The sequence below is a fragment of the Zosterops lateralis genome (genome assembly GCF_965231275.1).
Source record: "Zosterops lateralis genome assembly, chromosome: 2".
NCBI lineage: Eukaryota > Metazoa > Chordata > Aves > Passeriformes > Zosteropidae > Zosterops > Zosterops lateralis.
This window is the reverse complement of record NC_139763.1, coordinates 39495976-39511284: the sequence shown is the minus strand read 5'-3', so window position 1 is coordinate 39511284 and position 15309 is coordinate 39495976.

Sequence of the window (15309 nt, the reverse complement as noted above, 5' to 3'; positions counted from 1 at the left end):
TCTATATCATCTTAATTTTTATGATCCCATAGTTCAGTGAACTTCTGCATTTTCTCGATTTTACTTCCAAGCCTTGAATCCTGATCTGAGGCTGTCTCCTCTGCTCTGAGTCTTCTAATTGCCTTTTTCTCTAATCCCCATTACACTCTACTTGGGAACTCCACAAAAAGATGGTATCTCTAACACTGGAGATATGGCTTTGTTATTGCTTCACAAAGGATGCTGAGACAGGTTCACATGCTCAAAGACTTCTTAGCAGGGTCTGTAGCTACAAACATAAATAGGCTGTAGTCCTGAAAGTTACTTTGGAGGAAAAAATATTAGAAATAGAAGAGAAAGCAAGTTGAAAAATGAAGCAGAAAGGTTTTTCCTAGGCCCATCCAGGAGAAAAACTGATGAGGCTCCCTTGTCAAACACTCTCTGCAGATGTCCTCTCCAGTGCATTTGGATCCCTTCTTCCCTCGCCAAAATTTCATAGAGTGATTACATTTTCTTTTTTCAGAACCTGATAAAGCTCTCTTTTGTTGTCTTGCTTACAGTGCTATTAGCAGTGATAGGAATATGCTTTGGTGAGGAGTAACTATTACTCTTGGTTGTAAAGCTCAGTGCATACATATTACCATAGAATCATAGAATGTTAAAGAGTTGGAATGAATCTTAAAGAGCATCTAGTCCCAACCCTTCCTGCCATGGGCAGGCACACTTCCCACTGGACCAGGCTGCTCAAGGCCTTATCCAACTTAGCTCTGAGCACTGCCAGGGTTGGGGCATCCACAACCTTCCTGGGCAGCCTGCTCCAGTGTTTCACACTCTCACAGTAAAGAATTTCTTCCTAATATCTGACCTAAATTTCCCCTCTTTCAATTTGCAGCCATTACGCCTTGCCCTATCACTACAATTCCTGACAAAGAGTCCCTCTTTGGCTTCCCTGTATGTCCCCTTCAGATGCTGGAAGGCTGCTGTGAGGTCTCCACACAACCTTCTCTTCTCCAGGCTGAACAGCTCTGACTTCCTCAGCCCGTCTTCCATAGGGGAGATGCTCCAGTCTTCTTGTCCACTTTGTGGCCCCTCTGTGGACTTGCTCCACCAGTTCCGTGTCCTTCCTAAGTTGGTGGTACAGGAGCTGGATGCAGTGCAGTGCTCCAGGGGTGTCAAAGAGCAGAGCAGAGGGGGAGAATCACCTCCAACCCACTGGCCACTCTGCTCTTGGTGCAGCCCAGAATTTACTTGGCTTTCTGGGCTGTGAGCTCACACTGCCGGTTTATGGTGAGTTTTTTATCAACCATCAACCCCAAATCTTTCTCTGCAGTGCTGCTCTCAATCACTTCTCTACAGGCCCAGCCTGTAGATGTGCCTGGGATTGCAATGAAGAAGGTATGGAACCTGGTACTTTGCTTTGTTGAACTTCATGAATTTTCAGTAAGCCCACCTCTAAAGTCAGCCAAGGTCTCTCTGAATGACATAATTTTCTCTCTGAATGTAAATCAAACACTATAACCAAGGGTAGGAGATAGGGGGAAAGAAGGTGGGATTCTTATGCCAACAACAAAAAGAATCTATAATGACACTTAGCAGAGTTTGGAGATGCAAGACCATGACAACAACAACATGTGAGCAATAGTATTAGAACAAAAAGGGGAAAATCCAGCCCTGGAGAATCTGGAAAATGCTGCTTTTAAAGCCTGAGTGAGAGGATACAGAGCTGGCTGCAGAATTGCGACTGCAGCACCCGCAGCAATGAAAAAGATATTTTGGGCACTGAACAACCTTATGAAGTCCAAGAGTTTCCCTAAATTTTTCACTTCTTATATGAAAATATATTTCATATTCAATTCTTTATAGGATTGTTATATAGTTCAAATCTCTTTAACACACTCTGACAACTGTCCTGTTCTTACAGAGAACTGCAGAGTGCTAACCGCAGGATGCAAAACAGACCTTGAACCTCTGACAGGAAATATTAAATAAGGGTTTTTGAAGCATGAGGAAAAGATGGGTTGTTTTCCATTGATGTGCTCTGAAAAGTTAATTAAGAGATAAATGAAGAACATGGCTGTGAAAGTCGGAGAAAAGCTTGTCCTATGAGCATCAACAAATTCTAATAGATTCCATTCACACCAGAATGATAGATTTTCTAATAAGCCAAACCAGGAGGTAGCCTACTTTTATGTTTTATATCTCTCTTTGAATATTCTGGCTGGGGCCCCAGAGAAGAACACTAGGTTTTATATAAATGAAGTCTGAGTAATCTTAGACATCCCAGAAAGCACAAATCTTGATCTCCAATGAGGAAAAAAAAAGTTATAATTTGTAGTTTGGTTATTATGGCTTACTTTATGCCCAAACTCCATTTTTTTGTAAGGACGGGTCTTTCCCCTTCAAACCTTGCCACTAATAATTTGATAGCTTTGAAGAGGCCCTTAGGTCTATCCCCTCTCTTCATTGCCTCTGCTTCCTTGGTGTACATGGCAGAAATTCCTTTCTATGTGTCCTGTACCCACCTGTTACAAACTCTGGCCATTTGGAGGTTGCTTGTTACTTTCCTCAGGAAAGAAGGCAGTTTACAGACCTTTGTTGATGTCTCAATAAAATAATGGAAATAAACCAGTAGGTGTAACATATGTGGCAGGGTCCAACACTCTCCAAAAATGTTTTGAGGGTAACTCCAAGGTACCAAGAATTTCTTCTCAGTAATGAGAAGGCAATTCAAAATTTTGAGTCCAGCTGGAGACGTATACGTTGGCCACGACTGCTCCCTGTGGATGGCGGATCTAGCAAAACCAGTGGGCTTTGTGTCGCACACGACAACTTCTTCCACTGAATTATAGCCACCAAATGTTAGAACAAGTGATGCAAAATCATCCAGTTCTCTTCAACTTTCTCCAGGTAAAGTTGCCTCTGTTCCCACCATTATCAGGAGGGACTGACAGAGGAGAGCTCTTTATGTGTTTTCTGTTACTCAATACAGCTGCAATACACTGGGAGAACAAGGTAAGTGTTGCTAACAGAGCAACAGATCCTAACAGATGAAACCAGACACTTCCATTTTACATATGTATAAAATCCAAGGCAGGCATTTATGTTAGAGGAAGCTTTGGGACTACAGACCTGCAAAGCGACACATGCATGTGTTTCCTAATTTGCTACAGGCAAAATCAGTCAGGTAATCTTCAACCAAATATTTAAACTGTCCAAGACAATCAGTCTGAGTTTCTTGAGAAGAATTATGGCACTGTTCCACTGTCACACTGGGCAATGGTTTATGACAAGGGGTAGTCAGCATCTCTAGAGCTGGATAGGGAAAATAAAAGCATTTCTGTGCCCTAAAAATGCTTGTACAATTCAGGCTTTGGGAGGTAGTGTCACTTCCAGGCTGACTGTCACAACCTCACTTGTATCTGTGTTTGGCTGTAGCAAAGGAGGGAAACTTATGCCAGTTGGAAAATGTACATGACTATGTAGAGATTTCATGGCATAGATACTTGTGTGTGTCTTGGCTTGCTTGCAGTCAGTTCCCTAATAGATCTAGGACACTAATGGGATTCACTAAGGAAGCTTCTAGTATTATTAAAAACTTCTCCTGAGATAAAGTGCATGGTCCTGAGGGCAACACCATGCCTTATTATCCTCCATGGGCTCAACCTGGCACCATCCACTCAGGATCCTGGGCCCCATTTCAGCTCAGCCATGTCTCGTTCCAGCTCCAGCAAAGCCGCAGGAGTCTGTGCTCAGCCCCACATCTCTGCTAACTCTGGCCAGACTGGAATTCCAGCTTATTGCTCCCCAGAAGTGTCAGAGGCTGTTGGTGTCCCTATTACTGGTCCCAGCTCTACCCAGAGCACTCCTCCCTGAGGTCCCCACAGTGCCCTGCTCCCCAGTTCCACAGCAGCAACTGGTCACTGGTGATCTTGGATATTACATTTCTTGTACAAAATAACTCTATCTGCCAACACCAGTTAGTAGGTCTGAAGGATATTTTCCAAGCCAATTGTGTGTGTGCAGTGCATTGGTTTATACTGAATCCTGTACTTCCATTGCACTTCCTGGGTATGGGTCTCATATACTTGGAGCTCTTTTCATTGGACTGTTTTCCAGCGTCTCATTCCCCACTCCTGATACACATCCATGGTATTCCCACCCCAGGTGCAGAATCTGGCACTTTGTTGAATTTCATATGGTTGGTGGTTACCCCAGGCCTTTAATTTGTCAAAGTCTCTCTGCAGGGCCTCTCTGCCTTCGAGGGAGACATCTCCTCCCAAAACTATTGTCTGTGAACTTGTACAAATATCTCCTGCTATTTGTAAAAGATGTCCTAATTCAGCTGCCAATTACAGAGTAAGCATCATTTAGACTGTTAGTGCTGATAAGGAATGCAGTACCTCCTTCAAAGTCCTGACAACTCAGATTATCCCTCAAGGTAATACAAGTGTCATAAGAGCACCCCTAGGAATGTCAGTCCTATGGTTTATCTGTGCAAGCTCTCTTTCAGTAATAAACACACTTTTTATTTCTTTGTTTAGACACCAGCAGAGAGATGTGGTTTTGCATTTCAGTAAGTGTATGCAATTCCATTAACAGTAAGAGAGATTGGAATGTGCAGCAAGAGAGGCTATATCCTAAGGCATTCATCTCTCATCTCTGCTGGAGAATTGTACTTTTTTATCTAGGAGTACAGAAATTTCATCCTGGTCTTTTTGTGTAAATTCTATATAAACTGATAATTAACAAGTGCCCTTTTCTCTACCTGAGATTTTTTAATGATAATTTTCTCTGTTTACCAATTGTGGAATATTAGCAGGTCATACATTACCATAGATTATCTCCAAATCCCAAAGGCATTTATTAGATATGAGAAAAAAAAAAAAACAAACAAACAACTCCAAACAGTGTGGTTATGACAGAAAGGATATTTGTCTCATTGATGGATGTGAGATTTGATGGGAAATCACATAGATCTCACTTTACTTGGGTATGCTTAAAAGTACTGTAAGAATTCATAAAACTATGAAGAGAAGAAAACTCTGTTAAAAAAGGGTAAAAACTGTTTTTCATCTCTGTGTGTTTCCACCAAATATTGAAACTTGCAAGCCAGCCTAAAGGTAAGCTTGTAACCTAGCAGAGACACTGATGTTTGGGTATGCTTTTCAAAGGCAAGTTCTATACACACAGGTTTGAAGTCTGTGGCTTTTAGGTTAAGGTGGCTTTTTATCTTACTAAGTTAGAGAGAGTTAGAAAAGTGGGATTTTAAAAATTTGCCCCAATTTGTATTTTCATGTCTATAATCTACGAATTAAATGTCTCAGAACGTATTCCTGGGTAACTCTTTATTCCACTGAGAGAGATATTAGAGAAAATGAAAAGCTGAAATGGGGCTGCAGTTAAGTAGGACTGGCAATTTTTCGCTGGTGTGGGACTAGGAGAGCAGGGAGAGTAACACTGAGGCTGAAACACTGACAAATGTCTTCAGAGTGAAATTAACAGCAGTGTATTTGAAAGAAGTGAATTTTCTTCCTTTATTCAATGTTTTTGTGTCAGAAATTGGAAAATGCAATGACCCAATTATTTCTTTATTGTATTGGCACGACTTCAAGTGACTGCCATTTCATGTTGATTGAAGATTATAGTTGCTAACTTTTTCACTTCCATCTGAAAGCGTTACGCTCAACAAAAATAGTCACTCTGTGCTAGGAGTTGCAGTTCAGAAGTTTGTCCCACGGTTTTCTACTATACTAAAGCAGCGAGATCCAGAGAATAAAAAAAGAATGAAGATGTAGAAGAAAATTATTTCCCAGTCTGACCCTTGTGACTAAAACACTGGAACACCTTGTTCAAGTCACTTTCTTTACGCATGTTCAAAAGGAAATTCCCATCATTTGCTGGTGAAGTGCCTTATAGTTCACAATGCTTTAATTGGGAAGAGTGACCTACATGCAATCCAGAGATTCAGTGACAGTGTGTATGAACAACAAAAGGTCAAAGGCTGAAGTAAAACTTGTATCATCACCTCACTCTTTTTTTAAATTATATGCTAGGAGCACTACAGGCTAGAAGACTTCCTAGAACACTGATTCAGCTGTGAAATAAAATAAAGTAAAATAAAATCTCTCATTTTATCAAACTACCCATGCATCATTAAAAGACTGCTGGGGATAGTAGAGCTTAAATTAATTTCTACATTCATTGACTATGGAGATCTGAACTCCTTCATACTTCTGCTATAAAAAGAATTCAAATATGAGTTTAATTAATACCTGGTTTTAGAGTTATTCATTATGATTTACTCTGTTGTTATGGTTTATTGTAGATGTTTCATTTGAAAGGAATTGACAAATTTGTGTCTGGAAGAGATGGCATTTTTAATTTTGCAAGTGATTAAAAGTATAGGCCAAATTCTGTCCCTAGTTTTCACTTAATTCCTCTGGGACAGAGTCTGGCTTTAGTTTACAATAGACTTATGCAAGTCTTCAAAGAAAGCTCATTTGCACAGTGTTGAAAGGACGATGTTCTACAAAGTATATAAAGCAGTTCAGCTTGTCTTTAACAACAAACAAACTCATGTAGGTTTAAGCTAATTACTTTTTGGCACTGAGGGACCTGAATTCTTAGTGACTTATTCTGTGTTGTCATTTAAAAATTAACTGTCAAAAGACCCCGAATTTCTGTGAGTTCTGTAGCTTGTTACTTCAGCTAAAGGCAACATTAAAGCTTTATATATCAATCTGTAAAATACATGGATATTGTCACTTGAACTCTTGAAAAGACCATTATTTGTCTTGAGTTAAATTCTCTTTACCCACTTACATTTTTAAAAGTTTGGTGCTGAGGTATCTAAACTTAGGCAACTACTAGAAAATCTCCTTAGGAATTAATTTTACAGAAGTTAGAAACAGCTTAGCTGAGACAATATAACAATTCTTGGTTAGAGAAACAGTTCTCCCACTGACTGGAGAATGCTTAGGATTGGACCGTTTGTGAATATGTTTAAATTCTTATGGACTTCCACTGCTTTTCCCATACTTTTCTCAACTGTGTTTTTTATGTTAGGAAGAGCCTGACTGTAAATCCAGAATAGACCCAAATAATGCTTTACTTGAATCTTCACATGAAATGGTTTATGTTGCATTCTAGAACACTATAAATTAAAATAATTTAATTTTGTAATCTGATTTTTGTTTCTCTCATTGACTTCAGCACAAATGTTAATCTCTGAATCTATATGTAGACTAAAGGGGAAACCTTCAAAACCAAGTGACTGGTATTGATTTCAGAAGTCTGGCTGTAGTTAGTCAATTGGAAAGTATTGGACTGAGATACCATGTACTTCGGAAGATTTTTTGTGTAATAACTCTTTGAAACCTGATCATGTTTCATTGCAAATGGTGTTATTGACCTGTGTATGGAAAAGACCTCTCTTCAGAGAGTTTTGATTTCATATATTCTTCCTCTGCTTTGCTTTGCTTTGGTTTTCAAATGTGTCTTTAGGGATTTTCTGAACTGGTTAGTAACTAGGAAAATATTTCTGTGTCTTCTCATATATACAACTCCATGACTGTCTTCCTACTCACTATTATTTGGAATGCAGCCAAATGAATTATAAGTGCCAATTGTTCAGTTGATGATCAATGTCTCAGCCTTCAGGAATGGTGGGAGAAAGCCAGTAATTGTTAAGAAGTATAGAAGGCATTTCATGAGGCTATGCAAGCAGCCTTACAGTATTTACTTTTCTCTCTCCTGCTTTAGATCCATGTCTACTTTTCTTTTGTCTCCAAGCAGAAGATTGAAAGCTGTTTTGTTATTTTACTTTCTGTTTTTTGAGGGTTCATTACTTGATCTGGTGCCAGCATCTGTGCAACTACTAGTCAAATTTGTCTATTAAACTTTTTTTTTTTTTTTTTTTTTTTTTTTTTTTTTTTTTTTTTTAAATGAAAACTAAAATCAAGCATGAATGGAGCATTTTCCCACAGACTTTCCCATTTCCCTCATTCAGATTGTGGTTACAACTGACAGTAGATACTGCAACATTCTGAATTGTCAAAATTTCAGCACCTTTTTGAGTACACATTTGTGCCTTTAATCTCTCTGCTTTATATTCTAATTTTGTTCGTTCATTTCCTCCATTTCCTTTCTCTCAGTATATTATTATCTTATTTTTCAGTCAGTGAATATGCTCTTCGTGATACTGTAGTTTAGTCTGTGAATGGTAGAACACTGTAGAAAAGGAGGATCCTCACAAGAATTCCCATCCCTCCCGAAATGAACTAATGTTCCCTTAGGTTTCACTTACCCTAGTGTGAACATATAAGATATAAACAATCCAAGTTGGTGGAGTTGAGAAAGGGCCATAAGTAAGGTGTGAATCTGTCTGAAAGGATTCCATCTGATCTCCATCTTGCTCCATCTGAGTAAGGGGCTTCAGAAATTTTTAAGGTGCATAAATTACTGGGTCATTGTTGTCAGATTTCTTATGAAAGGTCTAATTACAGATCTGATTTGCTTTCATGACAGAATACCAGCTAGAGCTTATAGAAATACATTATTTCTGCAGTCTGCACACACAGATCTAATGCTATAAATTTCCTCTGTAGTTGTAACTAGTGATGGCTGAGGCAAATTTTGTATTAATCAGATTATAATTATTAAAAAAAAAATTGTGTGGTGAATGGGCATATTTTACTTGTAAGACTTTAGTGTGTGTGCAATTCACAAGTATAATGTTAGATAGTTGACTGGGAATTTGCAGTCGACCTGGAGAGCTGAGTATCACTGCATACCTTCCCTGAATGCTGCTGCTGAGCAAACCACAGAGGAGTCCCATTACAGAAAAGAAAAAAAAAAAAAAAAAAAGATTAATTTTTTACAGTAGGTGGACAAATGTTCCGTGGAGCATTCATTTTGACCCTTCCTTTGGAAAGGTGAACTGCCCTGGTGAAACCTGGTGAGACCACTGGTTGTCTCTTTCAGGGTATCTTCATTTTGATTAAGTCTGGATGCAATTTCTTCAACTAATCTTCACCATCTATGTGTTTAATGCATAAATTTTAACTCCTTTTGAAGTCAATAGATGGAAGGAGGCTCTGAAGAAGGCAGCTCATCCCCTCTTTGGAGAGTGGTTTGAAAGTGCAATGTCATGATCAGCCTACGTGAGATGTGATGGTGTTGAAATGATGGGCCCAAAGCACCCTCCTGTCCCCAGCCTAACATCTGGGCTGCCTTCTCTGCAATGGATCTAGACAACCCTCCATACATAGTCAGGATGAATATCAGTTTGGATTCTCCTATCTCTTTCCTGTAACTGTAGGAGATGCTAATTCTTAGAGGATATAAACTGGATGAGATGAATCTTCTCATTTGAAGATGGAGTGGGAAAGTAGCAACTTGTTATGGACATACTGCAATACTTGGTTTAATTTTTGTGCAGAAAAACATCCAAACCACAGTCTGCCAGAAGGAGGTAATAGCAATAGAGGTTTTCTGGGAAGCTATGACTAGCTGCTGTGCATTTCCTGTGAATTTATCCAGTATTTGTTTCCAAACCTTCATATGATTTTCTGGAAGTAAATAGAAATATTTATTCTTTAACATGAACTTTTTCTCCTTCTTCTTCTCTTAATATTTTCATTCACTCCTCATTCTTTACTTTCATAATCTCTTGCAAATACTTTGTAGGATTTTGAATAACAATGCCGTCTTCAGGTAAGGTAACCTGGGAGCCCAGAAACTTAATTATCCTTCTGTTATAGATAAACAGCATCCTGAATTTCTTATTTTTTTGTCATGAAAAAGGGAGTCTCAAGTGATTAATTCAGGTGCAAACATTTGTATTGTAAAGCTAAGGCTTCCAAGGATAAGTTTACTCCCACTTTTAGTTACTGAAGATTTGTACCCATGACAGATGCCCAGTCTGGGAGACTAGTTGCCCCTGCTCATCTGAGACTTCTGCCAAATTACATCTATGTGGTTTCTCTGAGGCCTGCAAATGTAGGAACTGTGGTAGTAGCCTTTCTCTTGATTTTTTTAATTGCTACTTTGCTAAGTAGGCTGTTTTCACAGAAATTACAACCAATCATACAACAGATGTGTGTAAGGATACCTGCAGTTAAGTGGGTTGAATTGCATTTAGACTGGTCATGCAAGACTACCTCCACAGAAAAAAAGGCTGAAATGGGTCAGGAATTTAAAATAATTGCTATCCCTACATTAGTCTAAATGAGCATTTTAAAAAAATGCTCAAGTTAACTCTACAGCAGCACAAAGTGCATTTACTATGTGAGGGGAATACACATTTGAAAATTTCAATTAGATTTCATTGAGGGTTATCAAAAGTTCAATGTGAATTGGAGCCTTAATATTGCAACTGGGCTTTCTTAACTTCATCCGCACAGGATTAAGTCAATAGTGAAAGGGATGTTATCAATTAGATGGTACAACAAGTGACTGTTTGACTTAATTACCTGCAGCATTATCCTACTTGTAAAAGATGCATTAGCAGTACATACTTGCTTCCAAAACAGACAATTCATTTTCTCTAAAATCACTTTGAAACTGACGTTAAAATACCTTTGTGGCACTTTTTCATGGCTCAGCAAACTCAGTAACAAAAATAAACTTATTTCTCACGTTGCCAATTTGATGCCTAATAATCAAGAATGTCAAGCTACCCCTTGGTGCAGAAACAGAACAGGCTGTATGGTCCTTCTCCTGAAAAGGCTTGACCAAATGTACCTAGGCTAACAAAAATCTCAATAATTAAAAAGGCAGGTTTTCTTTTGTCCAGTTCTTCCAGCATAGTTATTAATGCCCATCCATTTCTCAATTCTTTCCTGTGAATAGAACAGCAGTTTAAACAAAAGTAGCTCCTTTATATTTCTGCATTGTTGTTTTGTCTTTATTCTGTTATGGTGATAAGTCCATTTGAAGGTTAAAAAAGCCTAATCACATTAGCTATAAGTGTTAACAGTAAGGAGTCATTGGATGCAACGATTTTTCTGGTGATAAAGCTGACTAAAGATGTTTCTACCTCCTCTCAAACCCTCTCAACACATACATGTCCTCTGGAGGCAAGCTAATGCCTTCTTCTGAATTTTGTTCAGATAGCTGAGATAAATATATGTTTACACTCTAAATTGGATGAAGAAAGTGATCCAGATTCTGGAAAATTGTTTAAAAATATGATTATGTTTTTTTGTTAGTTTTTTTTTTTTTTTTTGATCTTCACTTCCTCTGTGTTTATAGTCAAATAAGAAAATAAGATGTTCAGACAAATACCAAGCAATTGAAATACATACATATTCAATGAAATAAAAACCAGGATAATAGTCAAACACATAGAAACTTGATATACTTCTGCATTTTATTAGCTAGGTGAGCCTTGACTTCCATTCATTCAGTTTTTAAAGACAGCATCAATGATTTTTCCCAGAATAAAAAGCTTTCATTTTTCCATTTCCTCATTATAGGTATGGAGGATGTTGTGAGTTACATCTCTTCAATGCCTCAGTATTTTCCTGTTTGATGCTGAGACTCTGATCTTTTGACAGCTGCTTGCAGAGAATTTGCTAAGTTTAGAAAACCATCATAGACCAGGAATGACCAAAAACTTCTATTGGTTAATAAAAGAAGGACAGAAGTGTACGGTCTTTTAGAAACAGTTTTATTTGTGCTGCTGGATATGAAATACAGTGGTGAGGATCTGATGTGGTTTGAGCCAGCAGCTCAGCCACTCACTCAATGCCCTGGTGGGATGGGGGAGAGAATCAGAAACCACAGAAAAAGTGAGACAGCCCATGGGTTGAGATAAAGACAGTTCAATAGTTGAAGAAAAGCTGTGCACATAAGCAAAGCAGAGAAAGGGATTTATTCACTACTTCCCATGGGCGGGTAGGTGTTCAGGCATCCCCAGGTAAACTGGGGTCCATTTTCTGCCATGGTGACTTGGGAAGAAGAGAAGCATCATTCCAAACATTCTCCCTTCCTTTTTCTTCCTCCAACTTTATATGCTGAGTGTGATGCCATATAGTTTGGGATATCCCTGTGGTCACTTGGGGTCAGCTGTCCTGCTGTGTCCCTCCCAACTCCTTGTGCACCCCCAGCCTGATCACTGATGGTGTGAGAGGCAGAAAAAGCCTTGACTCTGTGCAAGCACTGCTCAGCAACAGCTAAATCATTCCTGAGTTATCAGCACTGTTTGCAGATCAAATCCAAAACAGTCCCATGCCAGCTACTGTGAAGAAAATTAACTCTATTCCAGCCCAAACCAGCACAGGATCATATACATCTTGCTGGCATTTGATTGCAAGGATTTTCTCAATACACATCCATCTTCTTTGATCAAAGGTTCCCACTGGGAGAATAGACAGCTATACTTGACCATAATGTCTGCTATAAAGAATGCATTTTGTACCTCTCTCTGCATAATCTTCAGGTTCAAGGTTCCTCAACAGCTTCAAAGCAACTTCAGTAGTAGCAAACTTCTGCTTACTTTTCATCCAGCTTCCCTCTTAGCAAAGATGCTGTGGTGGGTTGAACTGTCCTTTGAACCCAGGCAGGAAAGCAGGACTTATGCAACAGATTTCCTGCACAAGTGTTGGGTTTACCTACTGGTTGGACAGTCCCTATTTTTGCTGTTGTTGAGCCAAGTTTTCAGTCAGCTTCTGCTATGGACAAAATGTTAGAATATATCTCTTTTAGATTAGGTGTTTCATTAGGAAAATCTTGTGTAAGGGGAGGAATGATTTTGTTCCTAAGGACGGTGGTGTGCTGCTTTTGGTTTTTTCCTTTTTGGAGAGTGAAGAGAAGCTCCTAAGTTAAATGGATTTGAATTATGCAGTAAGGACACAGAAACAAACTGTTCAGATCTGCAGCTGCTCCAAACCACAATGGCTCAGAGGCTTCATGGCCACAAGACTTGGCTCAACCAAAATCAACATGTATACAACAATTTTGCATTTTAATCAGCATGATCAGAGTGTTCTTCCCCCCTAGTCTGTACTGCAAAATGTCTACTTGGTGACAAAAAGCCATTTAGCACTTAAGAACAGCAGTTCTTATGCTATTTGACTCACATAGTTATGCTCTGTAACTTTTCTGGGGTTGGTAGATTGTTTTGTCCGAGGGCTACATTTGGCAAGTTTTTTTAAAGCAATCTCATGTTGAAGTGACTGAAAGTTTTACTCAAATGAAGATGACACTCTCTGATTTGTTGTTCTGCCTTAAAAATGATGAATAGCCACCATGCTTAATCATGGCCTTGATAAGCTCTAGAAGGCTGTGGCTCAGATGCTGCTGGCTCAGCCTCTCTTTGGGATGGTTTTTCGACAAAGAATTAGATGGAAACAATTTGGTATGTAATGGGCCTCAGATCATTTATTTTTCTGATCTTCAATAAAATAGTCAAACGCAATGAAGATTTACAGCACGATTTATGCCTGTTATGTTAATGAGTCCCTACAGTCTTCATTTCAAAGCTTTCATAGTTCTGTCAGTCAATTTGATTCAACATTATAATAAACATAAGTCTTATTTTCCTGGCTTTCAACACACCTTTATTTTCAGCAAATCAAGCTTGCAATAACAAGAATCAGAGTCAGAGACTATCAGTGAATGGTAACAGATGAATCTGCCAGGGTAAGTAGTCATCTTTCACAAAGTGTGCACTGATTTATCTTCATTAAGGCAGATAATGTGCACTTCATTATCTTCATCTTCATCAACCAACCACAACACATCGCACTTGACCATTTGCTTGTCTACCTTCCAATTTACATCTCTGGGTCCTTCCATCAATTAAGAGAGAGGTGTTAACCCAGTTTATTAAAGTTACTGAAGACTTAATTTTGACCTTGTTTTTTGGTTACTGAAAATTTTCAAATGCTTCTATTTCTAGAAACCTCCTTTAAAAACTCAGTGGAGCATTGCTAAGGGCTTATGCAATTGTTCCTCTGCAGAATCAGGCAGGTAAAAGTAAAAATGACTCAAACGTTTCTTTTCTGCCCAAAGGGGGTGGAGCGAGAGAGACAGGCAAAACTGATGAGGCATTTTCAAGTTCAGTGTGATTTAAAAAGAGCCCAAGTTATAAGTGGCTGTGTATGAAATTATATTAGATGAGTGAAAAGGCTTGAGGCTGTGAGTGGAATTTGGCAGGGAAACAGCATTCGCTGAAAAGAAGCAACTGTGCTTGTTTTGTGGAGAATTGGTTTCATTTGACCAAGCTAAAAGCCTTGTCAAATTATGAGCTGTAGCTGTAAAATATGCAGCTTTTAAAAAGTGTGCAGCACACATACGCATGGCAAACTTACTACATAATGAAAAGCCTAGTCAGGTAAATTGCTGCAATTCAGAGAAGGCTCCTTGAAAAAGGTACCTAGCAAGCCTTGTCAGGCACTAAATGGCTGCTTGTGCAAGAAAGGGTTCCTGCTGACTTAGTAGGAGACATTCTGCTGCACTTATACCTCTTAGGGGTATATTGCTTCCTGGCTATTGTCAGTGACAAGCCAATGGAGGAAATAGGATTTTGGTTTAGTTCTGTGTGGCAACTCCTATATTTAAAAGGATGTAAATTTTATGTAAAACTGGAAAGCTAGTATTGCAACCTGGGTTCCCCTAGGCAAAGCTCATTGCATTATAAAATGGAAATAATATTTAGTGTGTCTGGTTTCATCAGAGATTTTGCCATGCCACAAGGAAGCCAGTGGGCCAAGACCCCTGCTAATTTTCATATCTGTCAGTATGTAGAGACATTTTCCTTTGCAGGCCAAATTCCCAGCTGAAGGTTCGAGGATGGCCTTTTCTGTATCTGTATTCTGAATCTGTGGGAGAAGCTGTCCATGCAGCTGCTCAGTACTGCTGCTGCCTAGCACTGTGCATCTGCCTCCACATCAACTGTATAGTGATTTTAGTGTCATTTCTCAAATCTCATCAGAAACAACAGACTCGGTTATATAAATTTTTGTTTCGAAAAGACAACAGACAATGTCAAATGAAAGAAACACAGCTCTGTAGGAGTTTTCTATAGGAATAGGGGTCTCATTATCAAAGGTATTTGAGAGGTCAGGTCCAACTGAAATTGTATCTTAATATCTTAAGTTCCCATTAATTTCATCTGAGGAAAAAAAGAAACAGCTTTGTGTGACCACTTAGCTTCTTTTGGTCTTGATTCTTACTTAAAATACTCCTTAAATGCAGTCTACTTCATATTACATATGCTTCCTCTTGCATATGTACCTACCTTGCTTGCCATCAATTCATATGCAGTTCTATCCAAAATATCTGCTGAAAGTACCTACTCCTGAGAGCACTAATCTCAATATTTAC